Genomic DNA, 18232 nt, shown 5'->3' on the forward strand with positions numbered 1-18232 from the left:
GAGATTGCTAATGCAAAAAGGAATTCCAGAAGATATTCGTCTTGTAATAGAAGCTAAGGTCCTATTTGGAGGAGAAGTTCCACAATCATTGCTCATTCGGTATTTGCCTGGATTAGGAAAAAGCACTTATGCGAAAAAACAAAGGGCCAAAAGTTTAGGGGTTTGTCATAAGTGTGCAAGATGGACTTGTGACAAACGATGCAGATCTTTGGGATGTGTTTCCAATAATAGAGAAGATAAAATTGGTTTCATTAAGAATGGGCTGAGCAAGGAGTCTTTAGATAACATCTTATTGACTCTTGAGACGCATTCTAGTGGACATGTGCATATTGAACTTCTCCATTTATGGAAACAATTCCAAGATGAGCGTCATAGTCTTGGGAATCCGACTAAAAAAGACCCTGTTTGCCAATTTATAAGAAAATTGGATGGAAAGCATATCATCGACTCATAGAAGGCGTTGAAGCCGTTTCTGGACGTAAAACCAGAGGAAAATTGTGAGCCACGATCACACTACTGTTTATATGCATGTGTGTCATTATTGTTTTTACTATTTATTCTGTTTATAGCTGTGACCCATAGTTTTGTCGTGATAACATATTACCCCTATAAAATCTCTCATCTTTTTCTCTATTTTCGCAGAAAAAAAAAGAAAGTAAAAACATGGTTGGATCCTCTGCACAAACATTGAAAAATATTTGTGTATTTTGTGGGTCGAGTCCTGGAAAAAATGAAGTGTTTGTAGAAGCAGCGAATAATCTTGGAAAGATATTGGTTGAGAGAAAAATTGACTTGGTATATGGGGGAGGTAATATTGGGTTAATGAGATCTGTTTTAACATCTGCTCATCTTGGAGGTAGTCAGGTTTTGGGTATTATTCCTACAGCTTTAGCTGAAGGAAATATTACAGGTGTTACGATTGGGGAGGAATTAAAAGTTTCTTCTATGTATAAAAGAATCACTCAAATGATTGGAAATTCTGATGCTTTTATCGCACTACCAAGTGGTTTTGGTACATTAGAAGAAATTTTTCACATTGTTTCTTGGGCACAACTTAATATCCATAATAAACATGTGGGCTTGTTGAATATCAATAATTATTTTGACAGTTTGTTGACATTTCTTGATAAAGCTGTGGAACAGAATTTCATTTCGGAAAATTCACGACGGATGCTCATATGTGCTTCAACTGCCGACCAATTAATTGATGATTTGGAAGCTTTTGTTCATAAGCCTGATCCGATGATAACAAAGATCAATTGGTCGTAATCAAGCAGTAAGAAAAGGAAGTTGGATCATTGATTCAAAAGTCGTGGATTGGTTTGCGTTTGTTTCAGTTTGTTATTTTCAATAAAATTCCAGGTGATATCTCTTTCATTATGTACTCTTTATTAATAGTTATTTTGACATTAGAGACAATGTCATATTCTGATTGGGGGGAGAACAAACTTATAAAAAAAAAATTTAAAAAAATAAAAAAAATAATATATATTATTTTAAAATAAAATCATGTTTATTGTTTGTATCTTAGTAATTTTTGCAAAAATGTCATACATTACATGTTTGAAAAGATTTAAATTAGAACATGCATTAATCTATTTAAGAATGTTTAAATTTTTATTTGAAAAAAAATCAATTTTAATATTCTGATTAATATAAAAATATGATTTATGAAGTCTTTTTGAGTGATTAACCATTGTGATAAAATCAGGTATTAAAGTATATGGCCCAAGATATACCTTATAAGAGTGCCTATAATTTTAAACTCACACATATTTTGTGAGTGAGTGGAGAGGACTGAGAAAACAGCTTTCGAGCCTTTATTGATCATGAGAGAGACTATCCATTGCTTAGATCTTGAGTTCTTATTTTGAAGAAAAAAAAATGATATTTCCTGAAAAAAAAAGGGGAGAAAAATACAAAAAGAAAGATATTGAAGATCTATGTAATTTTTAAGTTATATGCTACGACCCATATATCTCTCATAAAAAAAAAACAAAAAAACAAAAAACAAAAAAGAGATAGAAATTTATTGTACAAATTAATAAATATGTGGTCACGAAGCATAAACTTAGTCTGATTCCATGATGTTATGCAAAAAAAAAAAAATTATCAGGAAAAAATATATAATAAGAACAACTAGATTTTGAATCAATGGATTTTCTATCTTTTGATTAGTTTGGCTCGTTTGTCTGTCTGCATTCTGTAAACCATTTTTCTGAGCATTTATCTGTATTCCAACTCCATGAGAGAAATCGTTGCCATAAATTGAAACATTTATTAGCCTGTGAGGATATGGAGTTGAGACTCTTACTAGGAATTTCTGAAGGCCGTGTACATTTAACTACCTCAAATAAGCTTTTAATTGATCATCTCAAATTATTTCATAAATTATAATTATGATAATCTTGATATAACTTTGACAGTTTTCAAATTTAATTTAAACACTTAGATAGTTTTGATTACATTTCTATTTAAATTAATCAATATGTTTTGTATTGCTATTAACGCTTAAATTGCTAGGGACTAGCAATAAGCTGGTTGGGAGGTGTGATAAACATAAAAATTGTACATTAATTAAATTTTTTATAATATAAATATATAGTTTTTGTTTTATTAAATGTTTAAATATTATATGTTTTATAATAAATTGTATAAAATATAAGTTGTTGTGTAATTATAAGTTTTTACTATTTTTTATAGGTTCGATAAAACAAGAATAAACTTGGCGTTGCAAATGGGATTAAGATGACTCTTGGACCTGTAGAAAGTTGATGTTAATATCTACAATATTGGTGGCAAGCATGAGATAAAAATCCTCTCACAATTGGGATCAAATTAAGCAACAAATAAAGTTATCAAAAGAGTGAAAATTTTACCATGCTCTAGTATTTTGACAATATCTCTAAAATTACTTAGTCAAATGGTTTGAAAAAAATACCACAACTAGACAACTCAATTATCCACATGTTTCTTTTTATGTGAAGAAGCAAATTCAGAGAAGAAGATTTTCAAAAGTGATGTGTAATATAATATAATATCTTGGAACACCAATGAAGACTTATGTGTAAAAAAATAATATTTTATTTGTGGTTGTCTCCCCAAATTTGGCTATAAATAGAGGTGCATTGTAATGAATTGAGATATCCCTCATTCTATGAACTAAACCTTTGAGTTCATAATATTTCTCTCTATATTTTTCCTTTATTTCTTCATTTAAATATAATTAGCATGTTAATTTCATATTCAAAGTTTTACACTTTGAATAATGAATAGCTAACTTTCTAAAGTTGAGATGAAAAGGAGAAACTCTTGGCATGATAATAAAGTTACTAAAATGTAAGAATCTATGTTTTATATCATTTAATCATTATTTATTGTTTATGTTATATTTATTTCTTTAAGCATTTTTATACCCTACTTATAAGTGGGAGTTTTGATTTATTGTTGCTATATGTTACACTAAATTCTTGGAACCATTTAAATGTTAGTTTTGTGTTACCAACCATTTAAAGTGGATGCCTTGATTTATTATTTATGAATATATTATAATATTAAATTCTTGGAACCATTTAAATGTTTGTTTGGTTTTACTAACCATTTAAAGTGGGAACCTTGATTTACTATATATAAATATATCATAATATTAATTTCTTGGTACCATTTAAATGTTAGTTTGGTTTTACCAACCTTTTAAAGTGGGAACCTTGATTTAGTGTTTACAAATATATATAGCACAATAAATACTTGACCACATTTATAAGTTTTGGTATATATTATATACTTATAAGATAATAATATATAACATAACATAAATATGATTATTTAATATATTGGAACCATTTTATTAAGTGAATTTCAATATTGTTCGTTAATGTTAACTTTATTAAAATACCAAGAGTGGATCCTTTAATCTCAACTACTTAAATTAAAATTTGAACAATTAAAAATTACCAATTAAATATTCAAACAACTAAAAGAAAAAATAAATAAAAAGACATTGTAGTGGACTTGTAATTACCTTAGCTTCCTCGTGGATACGATATTCGAACTCATCGAATTATACTACTTGTGGACAACCTGCTCTTGGGAGTGCAACAATCAAAGTCGCAACAAGCATCTCATAATCTTTCTACTATTTGTATATTCAAGGACTTTATCTATGCAACTAGCATGGGTATACAGATAAAGATGTGCCAAAACAATAATTTCAAATATTATTAAAATAAAAATTGTTTATACATAGAGTTTAAACATGAACCCTCGGCAAAAACTTGGCGACGGGCACCTACTCTAACAATATATGCAATAGATTTAAAGTTTAGGTGGTTTAATCTCTTATGCCATAACCAGTGTTTGGAAGATTTGGAAGCAATGAAACAGACTGGTGCATAAGGTTGTTCAGTCCAACTGACTTTGTAAGTATTACTACAACGATTTCTAGTTAGAATGATCTCATCAGTTGAGTCTCTAACTGAACACGTGTGTCTGTCAAATTGAACTGAGAAATTGTTGTCGCATAACTGACTGATGCTTATCAAGTTATACTTCAAATTCTCCACTAACAAAACATCTTTAATTGTAAAGTTACCATGGATAAGCTTACCCTTACCCACAGTTTTACCTTTGGAGTTGTCTCCAAAACTGATGTTTGGTCCAGTATATTTAATCAGTTGAGATAGCTAACTTGCATCTCCTGTCATATGTCGTGAACAACCACTGTCTGTATACCAATTGATTCTTTGCTTGTACCTATTACCTGCAATCACACACAGTATATAACTTTGGTACCCATATTTATTTGGGTCCTAAATTGATTAGTCCCTTAGTAACCCAGACTTGAATCAGTCTAACTGATTTCCCAGTTTCTGTGTTCCAAATGGTTTTTCTCAAATTTTTAGCAGTATGTGTGTGGTGTGAGGATGAAACAGTATGAGTTATTCCTTTTTTCAACTGACTGTTCTTTTGATACCTTTTTTGAACTGGCTTACAGTTGTGATAATTGTAATAGTCATTCCTTGAGTACTGATATTTGAAACTGAATCGTTTAGGAGACCGGTTTCTTGTTTCAGTTGAACTCTTTGAACTATATCCAATACCATATCATTTGCCTTTGTTCTTTATTTTGGTAGATTGAACAGTTGGTTTACTTGGTTCTGAATGTTCATTTACCATGGTTGATTTTACAAAGGTAATGTATTTTCCTTTGTTATTATTCAACCTCGGCTGAGTATCATTTGAAGAGTTTTCAACATGACTGTTAAAACCCAAACCAGTTTTATCAGGACATGATTTTTGACCATTTTGCATTTCAGTTAATGTAATTGAGGACTTGTTCCAAGCTTGAATCAGTTCAGAATTTTTTGAAACCTCAGTTTTCAACTGACATATCAAAGCTTGGTTCTCGATAAGTTCAGCATTTTGCTTGGCAATCTTTCCTTTTAAATTTAACACTTCAACTGACTTATCAGTTTCAGTTTGTTATCATTGGGATCATTTTGCTCAGCTTTGACCTTTTCAAACGATCGAGCCAGTTTATGATACTCATTTACCATGTCATGCAATGTGGTAATGAGTTCCTCAGAGTGAAATTAGTGGAGCTAAAATCAAATACCTGTTCACTTGCTGAATCCAGTTCAGCATCATCTGCCATCAAGAACTTGACTTCCTCTTCATCATCACTTGAGCTGCTTGGGCTTTCTGATTCTGACTCATCACTGTCATTTTCAGCCCACTTTGATTTGCTCTCCTCAGCCAGGAGCACTTCATGCTTCTTTTTGGATGATCTCTTGTCATCCTTAGTCATTCTTCTATGCACGTACGGCTTCTTTGCTTTTTCAATTGATCCTCGACTGTCCTTCTTTTTCTTAGGACAGTCAGCTATGAAATGACCTAATTTGCCACAGTTGTAGCAAACATAGGATTCTTCTTAGGATTGGTTCTTCTAGTATTGCTTTTGGAAGTTTCCTTGATTCTTACTCATAAACCTTCCAAATTTTCTGACAAACAATGACATGGCATCATTGCTAAGTTGATCAGCAGATCTGTCAGCTGAACCAGTTGGTTCCTGTCTGACAGCAGTTAAAGCCGTTGTGGCAGCTGGTGTAGAAGGTTCCCCTTCTCTGTTCTGTAGTTCAAATTCATATGCCTTTAGATCAGCAAATAGATCATGTAGTTCAACTTTGTTAAGATCTTTTGATTCACGCATAGCCATGGTCTTGACATCCCACTCTTTGGGAAGACCGCTTACCACCTTCAGTGCCACTTCTTTATTTGAGTACACTTTTCGAAGTGCATTCAGTTCGTTGATGATGCAGCTGACTCTTTCATCATACTCGTGCATAGACTCTCCTGCTTTCATCTTGATATTATCAAATTTTTGAATAGCAACTGACAACTTGTTCTCCTTGGTTTGTTCATTTCCTTCACACAGCTGAATAAGTTTTTCCCATATCTCTTTGGTCGTTTTGCACATTTTGATTTTGCTGACAGTGACTTTGTCCAGCGTTTTGTATAAGATGTCATTGGCCACATTATCCAAGGTTGCTTTTCTTTTGTCTTAAGTTGTTCATTCATCTTTGGGCTTTTCTATTCGTTGAGGTGCCCCGTCAGCGATGGCAACTGCAGTGTTTGCTTTTAAAATCTTCATTGGACCATCAGTGATGACATACCACATGTCATCATCTTGTGCAGCTAAGTGAGCCTGCATTCTTATTTTCAAGTCATCAAAGTCTTCTCTGGAAAACATAGGTATTTTGTTGAATGAAGACATATTGAACAATTGTATGTAAGAATATTTTGAGACAAGATTCAACCGCTCTGATACCACTTGATAGGATCGGTTAATAGGTAGAAAAGTGTTTAGAAGGAGGAGTTGAATAAACACTCAAAATTTTTACAACCTTTTCGAATGAAGTATTAGTTTTGAAATAAACTGAAACTTAGGAATCTTGTCAGTCGATGACAATCAGTTTAACTAAATATAGTTGCGGAAATAAACTGACTGAAAGATAGAATAAATGACTGAAATAATTATGCAAGGATTTATGGATGTTCGGAGATTGAATAACTCCTACGTCACCCCTTCCATCACAATGATAGGAAATGCACTAAAAGCCTTTGATCAATACAAAGTTGTACAGACCCACTTCGGTTTGGACTTAACACTGTCAAAACTGAAACTCTTAGTTAACAACAATTTTCACAGTTCTTCGACTGGATTTAGCACGACTGATATAAGTAATACAGTAGTTTGTGCTAGTAAGCTCGAAAGATAGCCTCAAATGCTACGAATATTTCTAATAAGTAAGAGCTTTTTGAATCTCAAATGAGAGTGATAAATCTAGCAGAGTAATAGCAAGCTTGAGAGAATAGATGAATCGTATTGATAAGCGTTGTATCTCAACTGCTCTTCTTGCCTATCTATAGGCTTCCTTCCAACGGTAACAATAAATAAAATTTGAATCTTTGTATCTGTCAGAATTATATTTTTGATATTGTGATAATTAAATCTCATGAAAATATTCTTCCAAATATTTTAACAGAGATGGACAGTGGTGATATTGATGCCATCATCAAGATGCAGAGGCATTTGAGGGAACACCTTAAAATGCTTCAAAACGAGTTTAACAAGCTGGTCTTAAACGCATAAGTTGCGGAAAGACTGCAACAAGCCGATAAGAGAATTGTCTCTAATCGATCACAGGATGTTTACAGGCTTATACTCAGTTATAGTCTGTAATACAAAGGCCTATCCTCCAAGGCATTGAGAAGTCATTGGTTTCTCAAATGGATATTTTTCGTGTACATGAATCTATATCTGGAGTAGGGGATTCAAATACTCCTAGCACAAGTGTTAAGTCAGGATCATCTGCAGATGAGTCGGCTGAAACAAAATTTGGGACTCCAGATCCTTATCTCGAGTTCTCAAGTCAACCCTTCACCTCGGGGATTTAAGAGAGAAAGATCAACCTTAGACCTAATACTGATAAGGGTAAATCTAAGGTTGATATAAGGAAGATACAATTTCTCCATTACAGGTGTACCAACAGAATTGGGAGAAATTGAAAACAAGAGTAGACATTAACCCGACTACTATCAGGGTTGATGTTGCAGGAAAATATCCTAGGGTATGGATGAAACCAAATTCATATCCAAAGGAGGTCAAAGCTTGGTATGAATTCGGGACTCTTGCCTCAGTTTGTACCACATCACCAAGCTTCCCAGAAATCTCAGGTCTACCAAAATGGATCCAGGAACCTGTTCATGAAACTTGGGCAAATATTGATTATTTGTCCAGATGAGACATTTTGGAGCTATAATTTTTCAGTACAGCACCAGAACCAACAGTAAAAGACTCTCACGAAGCCTTTCATTTTATTAAGTTAAGGAGGCTAGATACAAATGTTCAGAAATTTATCAAGGATCCTCCGTCAAAAGAAACACCCTTGTTGCTTCAATTACTGAAGACGATATTTCTACTAGAATAGCATGGGGTTTATGGGTCTGTCTAACTGAGATGGACAAAATCAAGTTTCCGTTTAAATTTTATAATAATTCGATAAACGGATCATTCCTGTTAAATACTATGACAGGAAAAACCACAAGTTTTGTCGAGAATCTGTTCGAAAAGAAAAGAAATCTTCTGTGGAATAGCAAGCTGCCGTGGAGTAAAGAAACTCGAGAAATTCTGCAATATGGCTCATGTGGGAAGATGGTCAGAAGATGGTCAGAACAGATCTGCCCAGAATGCCCAAATCAAAAGGAGCCAGAGATGAAGTTATTAGACCATTCAACCACCCACTCAACCCACTCAATAGATATTACCAAACATAGCTGGTTGGCAATAAAGAAAAGCTATGGCAAGAGATGAAGTCCATGAATCAAATCCGCAAAGGGCTTCTATAACTAAGAAGGCAGAAGGAAGATGAAGGCATTACTCAACCTCTTCGTTTTTCTTCAAAATAAGTTGTAATATTTTCTCTTTCAAGTTTATGTGTGCTGTGAGTTCAGCTAAACAAGTTTCTCCTCTTCTACAGGAGATTAATATGTAATAATATTTTATATGTTTGAATAAAGCTTTTGCCCCTCTTATGTATTATGTTGGGTGCAATAATTGTCCCTGCTTGGTAGAGCGATCGAACCGTGGTACTTGAGCTGCTGTGCGGTTTAAAAGATTTGAGTTGCACCATTACTACTAACTATAGCTTTTGGTAAAGCGGCAAGCACTCGGTCCTACACATTTCCTTTTTCATCATAAGCATATATGTTTTTCTTTTATTGAATTCAGATCGTTAATTATGACTTTCGTATCAACATAAGGTCGATGGATCCATCTATCATGTAACCACAGTACTGGGCGGCGGGGATATCAGCGACACTCTCACCCGTCAATTGAGCCTTGGCCTATCATCATCATATGGAAATACGATCGACGGGCTCCCTCTGGGGCCTTCTCCCATAGACGGGCTCCCTCTGGGCCTTCTCCCATAAATGGGCTTCCTCTGGGGCCTCCCCCCGTAAATGGGCTCCCTCTGGGGTCTTTTCCCTCACGAGATCCCCATTCATATCATCATATCATATAATAGTCACAATTAATTCACCTCCTCCAACGTTTTATATTATCCTAACTTTACAAAAATCATGCATAAAATATCATTTTTCTTTTTAAACCAAGCATGCAACATATCTTTTAATTGTCCATATTAAATCATAAAAATCCATAATTATTTAAAATAATCATATTATCATAAAAAATAGCATTCAGGACACTGCCATGACGTTTACTAATTTTCTAGGTATAAAATTATTGTTTTACCCCTAGACGTAAAAATCCTCGAATTTGACTTTTTCTTATTTCCATTGACTCTAACATGTCCCAAATAATTATTTAAGCTTACATTAGTTTTCCGATATTTTTATTTGACTTAAATCAACGACTTTTAAATTAATCTTTAAATATAACATATTAATGTGTTTTAATCCAGAATTAAACCAAACTTTAATATAAAATTTCCAATCTATAAACTTAAACTTTTAATAATTATTGGAGCTTAAATATAAATTTTTGTAATTTTATTAAGCATAAATCAAGGCATTTCAATTAATTATTTAATTAATATTTTGTGAGGCGATTAAATCTCGAATAAATCCAAAACTCCATATTTGATCCTAAATTTTAAACATAATATTTTTATTATTTATTCTACCATTGTGAGCCATGAACCACACCCGTGGACCCATGGTTCCAATTTTAGCCCTTTAATTTTCGTTTTTGACACATAGACGAACACACCGAGCCATCTCCCAAAATACTCGATCCATGCCCGAGTCACCTCGAGCCAAACCTGAGCCAACCTATCTAGGAACCTTCCTGACCAAGCCCAGACCAAAGAACCAGCCCCTAGCTCACCCTAACTCGCCTGGAAACTGACCCAAGTTCTGCACACATGCTGCCTATTCACTTGAGACTCCTAGTGACCCTAGGACTCCTCCAGCCGAGCCACCACCGAGCCCACCTGACCCTAGCCATACCTAGACCAGGCCTAGACCCAGCTGACCATCCCAAGCCCTGGAACCCAAGCAGCGAGCCACCAAGCCAAGCACAGCAGCCTCGCGCTTCCCTTGCTTCTCACGTTCTCATGTTTCCTCTGGAGCCAACAGCCACACAAGCCGCACAAGCCACTGTCCAGACTCTTGTGCACCCTCTTATGACCCTAAGCACCTAGCCTAGCCTAGCCCAAAGCTCCCTGACCAAGCTCTCTCTTCCATGCGCAAGCTGCAAACCTGTGTTACGTCTTGTTGGCTCTAGAACTCCTCTCCAACCGTGACCCTTTAGTCCTACCATGGCTAGGACTTCTTACCTGACCCAGGCCAAGCCCCAGCCTGTGGCCCAAGGCAAGCCATGCATCACAGCCCCTTACAATCGATCCCCATGATCAACAACCAATAGTTTCGGTTTCCAGCTTTAACATTTCTTGTTTGTGTGCGTGTTCTAGACCCTTAAACTTGTGTAAAACTTGCCCTTTAACATCCTAATTCATGGCAGTGCCTTGAGGTACATATAAAACATGATTTTGGAACAAAAATCAAGCTTTAAAAATCCCCTTTGATGCATAAAGGAAAATATAACAAAGTGTCACTTGTTTTTCTTGTAAAACATGTTTAAACAAATACTATGGTGTGATGGATGAGTAAAGGAAATATTATGGCATGCCTTTGCGTATTTAACGCACGAATAAACTTTGACGATTGAAGAACGACGACGAGGAGGAGGGTCTTGGCTTGAAAACTTGAAGAACTATCAATGCTTTTCCCTTCCAATCCCTAGGAGAATTTTCTAAACTCTCTTTTCTTTGGGTGCCGTGAATTTGGAAAGAAAAGAGTTTGTATCGAGTTGGGGTGTAGAGCGTGAATGGTATGGGTAGGTTATGGGAGGGTTTTGTATATTATATAGTTAATTAAACACTAATCAAGCCTTGGCCCATTAAGAAGGTTAATTAGGCCCAATAGTGCTTAATCATAATATTAAAATTATTTTGAGTAGAAAAGTTTGTGAATTTATTAGCCGGGTTGCCAACACGTTCTTATTTTTGTTAAAAATCCAACACCGATAAAATTTACGTCCCGGCGTATACAATCACCTCAAAACCCCTTATTTTTAAAAATAACAAAAAGAATCAATCATATTTTAAATAATTAAAAACATTTTCCATTTTTCAGCCCTCGGTCTCCGTTCCTCGATCGCAACTCGAATAATCCTTAAAAATATTTTAATGAATGTAAGTAGAAAACTACTGAAACATCATATAAACATGTCACATAATCAATTTAGCAATTAACGTCAATTAATTAATCATTTTTCATATTTTCTAGATTTGCATGCAGTTGGATTACGTCGTCTTAATTTTGGACCTTACAATGGTATTAATCTAGCCACCTTCACTTGGATGCAATTCAAGAACATCTTCTATGAGAAATATTTTACTACTGACGTCTTAGGACACTTGAAGATGGAGTTTATGAGTCTCCGTCAGGAAGACATTTCTGTGGCTGAATTCATAGGAGGTTTGATAGGGGTTGTCACTTTGTGCACCTCATTTCTAGAGACGTTGATGAGAAACTAAGGCACTTCTTAAATGGCATTCGACCTGTTATACGCCGTGATGTGATGTTGATGCGACTGAAGGATTATGCAGCTGTCATTGCTTGTGCTTTTTAAGCTGAGCAAGCCTGGAAGTATATTGATTTTGACATGCAGCGCAAGAGGCAGCAGCACCAGCAGAATTCTCAGCTGAATAAGCGGCAATTTATGGGACCTTCCGAAGCTCAAGGGCGGCAAAAGCCCCAAGGACAGCCGAAGAAATCGGGGCAACAGAATCCACCACAGTTTGGAGCCCCAAAACCTGAAAACTGTGAAAAGAATGAAATCGCCTTCACTTTGCCAAGTGCACGTGAAGAACACACAAGTGTTTTATTTGCAAGGAGGAAGGATATAAAGCCATAGATTGCCCAAAAAAGAAAGGACACACTGTTGGCAGAGCTTATGTCATGCACGCTGAAGAGGTGAAGCATAGCCAGACACGACTATGATTACTGGTAACCTAGTTGTTTAAAATATTTATATTGCTTTTATTATAAGAAATGTTAAATTGGTTATTGAAACTTATTGGGATAATGAAGAACTTAGAGGAAAATAGGTTGCATGCTTTACTTTAGTTGGAATTAAGGATGATATTGAAAATTATAGAAATTGGGCATAAAACATAAGCTTTAAGAATGTAAAGGAATGAATTGAACCAAATAAGAATTTTAGGGCTTAAAATGAAGGGACCGAAAAGTTAAAGGATCAAAGTGCAAAACCGAAAGTTTAAGGATTAAATTGCACTAGGCCGAGAATTTCAGGGGTCAAACAGTAAATTTTAAGAAGTCCAGGGATTGAATTGAGATGACAAAAATTATAAGGTGAAATATGGAAATTTCGGAAATTCAGGGGCTAAATTGCAAAGTTTTGAAAGTTCAGGGTTGTGTTGCTGTGACACCTCGACCCGTTTACAATAACAGTAGCAGCGGAATTTAAAATTTTCTTATAAAATGAAGGAAGGTTTCAAAATACATCACCATAAAATGTTTAAAAGTAAATAAATGATCATTCAAATGATATAACAAAATACAAAATATCATTCCTATGATCATGATCCAAAAATACTTGCAAAATAACATCTTCCTTCCAACATTCGTATGCATATGACTCCGGGCCACAATCAACGTCCTGGTCCGTCGCTCTTATCTGCATCACATGAAATAACTGAAATGAGTATAAAACTCAGCAAGTGGAACTCTTACATAGCAATGATACATAGTATATTCTGTAAAACATGGCTTTGGAAACATAAAATACCATCACTTCTGAAACATAAATATCGTAGCAATAGCATAACAATGAGATGGTATTTCTCTTTACTATGGTGGATTGATATCAATAGTAACTCTGTCTGTGGTGCTCTTATCCCATCGATATAAATCGACAACTCTGAGGGATATAAGCCTATGGTCGTTGATCAACTAATTGCATGCAATCTCTGACTATGTATCTATCAATCCATAAAACATTTAAACTCTTTCTTTGGGACATTTCATCAAACACTTTGATAATCTTTCTCTTTTGTATTCCCTTCTCAAAGTTGAGACATCAATTGCCTCCACAATATACAACAAAGGTATCAATACATAATAGTGAATCAAATGAAGGGAATAACACAATAAAACCTTTGAAACACAATACGTATATAATCATGTGAGCACAAGAATGAAATTCCACTTACAACCACTTGAAACCTTGATTCTATACACTTGGTAGCAATCCTACAACAATAAACCATAATTTGCACTATCAATAACCCAATAACCCAACAACAATAACATAAAAGCCAAAGAATCAACATCATCACAAACCCATAACATCTCCAACACAAAAAACTAAGAAATAACCAAACCAAAAGCTTACCTTAGCTTCCTTGATCCCAAAATAATCTTGCTCTCAACACAAATAACTAACAAGAAGCTTGAATCAAAGGAAATGAAGAAGGAATGAGAACCCTAGCTCTACTTTGAAGTGAAGAACCGAGAAGAATGGAGGAAATGAGAGAAATGAGGGCAAACACTTGTATTTAAACACTAAAAATACCAAAACACGATTTTAAAAAATCGCTGGCCGCTCGGGCGAACAAATTTTTCCGCTCGGGCGCGGAATTCACTGCCAAAACACAATATTTTCGAGGTAGGAGCCGCCCGGGCGCACAAACATTCCCGCCCGGGCGCGCACTCTTCGCACTGCCACTCCAAAGATCGCTTCTGAAACGCCTCTTTCCTTCATAACTTGGAAAAGTGGTAAACTACAAAGTTTTAGCTCTGTGTCTTATCTTGAATCCCTCAAAATTTCAGATCAATTGGACGTCTGAGTAAAACGTTATGCCCATTCTCCCAACATGTGTCACTGGAGGAACGTCGAAACACACGAAACACTTCGGGGCACTTTTGGCTTACCTTCCACAATGATTTGAACAAAACTCAAAATAAGAAAGTTACACCTCTATGTCTTATCTTTCTAATGGAAAAGGCCTCACCTCATTTGGATCAATATACAATTTATCATGAATTTAATCGTAACGCCGCTACAGAAGCACTACACATCATCTATAACCAACCATACTATAAATCATAAATCGAAACTCTTAACATCCAAACTATACCTAAACTTGACCAAGTAGTCAATAAACTTATGAAAACATTAAACCGTACCGTACACCAGGCTTGGCTATTACAGTTGAGAATTCTAGATTAACAGAATTTAGGGACCAAAACAACAAATTCTAAGGGGATAGGTTTGAAATGGAGTGAATCCAAAATTTAATGGAGCTAAGATGCAATTTTTTAAAATTTCAAGAACCAAATTGAAAAAATTTTGAAACTTTAATGGGCTGAAATGCAATTTCGAAAACTTATTTTGGGTAAATTGTGCATTTTCTCCACGATTCTAGTACTTTTCCTTTCTTTATTTATTTTTATAGAGATTGTAAGACTAGCCATGCGTGACTAATTTTCTAGTTTGATTTAAGAGTTGTTTTTACTGTTTAATTTATTATTGTGAGGTATTCGTTCTTAGATTTAATATGATTGTTATTCCAAGTATTTGTCGATTTATGATTTAAGCCTATGAATATTGTATATCGATTATCTGACAATTTAATTCGATATATGATTTTCTAGTGCTAACAATGAATTCAATGATTGGTACACGAGTAGCATAAATTAGATGTGTTGTGCTATCATAATATATTTAATCTAAATAAATCAACAAAACTGGATTTATCAATTGCAGCTATCACGGTTGTTAGATTTCAGGATTAACTGTTTTCACAAATCTAAAAGCTATCATTATTTCATTTGGAACGCTATCGTGCTCAATTGGTTATTGATAAGTTTTGACGGGATGCTGGGTTCGGTCAATTAATTTAAGAAAACACAAGAATTTTAGCGGCTATCCCTATAATTATAAGGTTAATTGCTTGGAACAACTTGAATAAATTATTTGTTAGCCGATGAACAATTATATAATTAAATAGTTGAACTCTCTTGAATCAGATCTTGCTCGTATTAAATTCTTCATTTTATTCTACTTGATTAATTATCATTTTAATTTATTGTTTTTTCTTTCTTGGATAAATTTAGTTTAGTATTTTATATAATACATATACCAAAATCCCCATTTTAATTGCATTTTACTCGAAAGAAATCATGCCCCATTCTCTGTGGATTCGACCATGCTTACCATTATACTAATTTTATTTAGAGATAAGGAATATAAGTTTGGTGGCTCAACGACAACACACCAAATTTTGGCGCTGTTGCCGGGGAACGGTGCAAGGTTCACTACAAAAAAATATGCCTTCAACAACACTCAAAATACAACGGTTTTATTGGAAAACCGTTGTGTTTTTACTTTTAACAAGCGATTGTTGTTAAAACCGTTGTGGATTAGCGTGTTTTTTGGACAAACGACAACATTTTTAGAAAATCATTGTGGATTAGTGTGTTTTTTGGAGAAACAACAACGTTTTTAGCTAACCGTTGTTGATTAGCATGTTTTTTTTTTGACAAACAACAACGGTTTTAGCTAACCGTTGTTGATTAGCGTGTTTTTTTAGAAACGACAACAGTTTTAGTGAACCGTTGTTAATTATATTTAAAATCGTTGCAATTTTTAAACTAGCGACGGTTTAAACAACAACCTTCGCTAATAGCGATGATTTTTGCTTAACCTTCGCTAATAGCGACGGTTTTACCGAAAACCATCGCAAATTATCTATAAATACTCGTATTTTCGATACATTTTCCTCCACACTGTCCACAACTACGATAAATTATTCTCTCTTAGACGATTTTAGTTTCGATTTAGGGTAAGTTTTTTCGCTTCAATTCTTGGTAAATTTCTAAGTATTAGTTAAGATCATTAATATTATTAGCTTAGTTAGATTGTAATTTTTTTTGGTAGATTTATTAAATTATAAAAGTAATTTTTTTATTTTACTTAAAAAATTAACAACGGATTATGTCTAAACCGTCGCTAGTTGTTTCTCTAAACTGTCACTAATTAGCGACAGTTTAGTCAAAAACCGACGGCTTAGTCTAAAATCGCTAATTTTATTGATAGTCTATCCTAAACCGTCGCTAATTAACGACGGTTTAGACATAATCCGTCGCTAATTTTAGCGACATTATATAATAAACCGTCGCTAAATAGCGACGGGTTTTACCCATCGCAATATGATAGCTACGACAACGGTTTTACCGTTGTCGTTGAGCGCACTTTCAACAACACTGCCAATTACAACAGTTTTCTGGCATCCGTTGTCGTTTTGAGTTTTTGTTGTAGTGGTTAGTTTCTTTCGAGTTTATTTATTTTCTTTTCTTTTATGTCTCGTTCTTCTCGTACAGGTGAACTATAATATATTTCGGAAATCAAGAATACAACTAGAAGATTGAGAGAAAAAGCAAGGCTACGGGGTAAACAACCATCATCATCATCATCTCTTGGTTTAAACATAGCATTGGAGTCAACTGACACTGAAAGAGAATTTGATCTTGATCTCAACACTGAAAGAAGCGAGAGTGATGAAGAAGTAATGGCATAACCAATTCAAAGAACTCTCAGGGAGTTAGCTAATCCTAATGTTATTCAGCAGCCATTATGTATTCAATTCCCTACTACTGAAGCTACTTTTGAATTAAAATCAGGTTTGATTCATTCATTGCCTACCTCCTGTGGTCTTGCATGTGAAGATCCTCACAAACATCTGAATGAGTTTCATATTGTGTACACTAAACCACAAGGGATTACGGAGGAGCAAATCTCATTGCGAGCTTTTCCATTCTCTTTAGCCAACAAAGCTAAGGATTGATTATATTACTTGCCCTTTGGGATGATAACGACTTGGGATAATATGAAACAACAATTTTTGGAGAATTTCTTCCCAGCTTCGCGAGCATCAAATATCAGGAAGGACATTTGTTGGATTAGACAGCTGAAAGGGGAGACTTTATATGAATATTGGGAGAGATTTAAGAAATTATGTGCCAGTTGTCCTCAACATCAGATTCCAGAACAGCTCCTAGTCCAATATTTCTTCTACGAGGGTCACTCACTTTTTGATAGGAACATTATTGATTCTGCAAGTGGAGGTGCATTGTTAAACAAAACGCCTCAAGAGGCACGAGCTCTAATCTCCAACATGGCTGCCAATACACAGCAGTTAGGAACTAGGCAAGATAACACCCCCCCCCCCCCCCCCCCCCCCCCCCCCCCCCCCCCCCCACGACAAGTTAATGAGGTAAGCAGTAATCCTATCGATCAAAAGTTAGATTCTTTGACATCTCTTTTCGAAAAGTTGGTTGTAGGACAGGTACAACATGCCAAAGTTTGTGGTATATGTGCGATTGTTTGACATTCGACGGATATGTGCCCGACATTACAAGAAGATCCAACACAACAAGTTAATGCAATTGACAAATTTTGTGACACCTCGACCCGTTTACAATAACAGTAGCAGCGGAATTTAAAATTTTCTTATAAAATGAAGGAAGGTTTCAAAATACATCACCATAAAATATTTAAAAGTAAATAAATGATCATTCAAATGATATAACAAAATACAAAATATCATTCCTATGATCA

The 18232-nt window shown here is 34.8% G+C and overlaps 1 non-coding gene across 1 annotated transcript; it reads right to left on the reverse strand.

Moving 5' to 3' along the window:
- Window positions 1–17549: 17549 nt before the first annotated feature.
- LOC142554887 (small nucleolar RNA R71) lies at window positions 17550–17656 on the reverse strand. Its single transcript, XR_012822252.1, has one exon. It is a non-coding gene; the product is annotated as a small nucleolar RNA R71 (small nucleolar RNA).
- Between the last annotated feature and the right edge of the window lie 576 nt (window positions 17657–18232).

Source organism: Primulina tabacum, chromosome 8, assembly GCF_025594145.1.
Source record: "Primulina tabacum isolate GXHZ01 chromosome 8, ASM2559414v2, whole genome shotgun sequence".
In the NCBI taxonomy this organism is placed as follows: domain Eukaryota; kingdom Viridiplantae; phylum Streptophyta; class Magnoliopsida; order Lamiales; family Gesneriaceae; genus Primulina; species Primulina tabacum.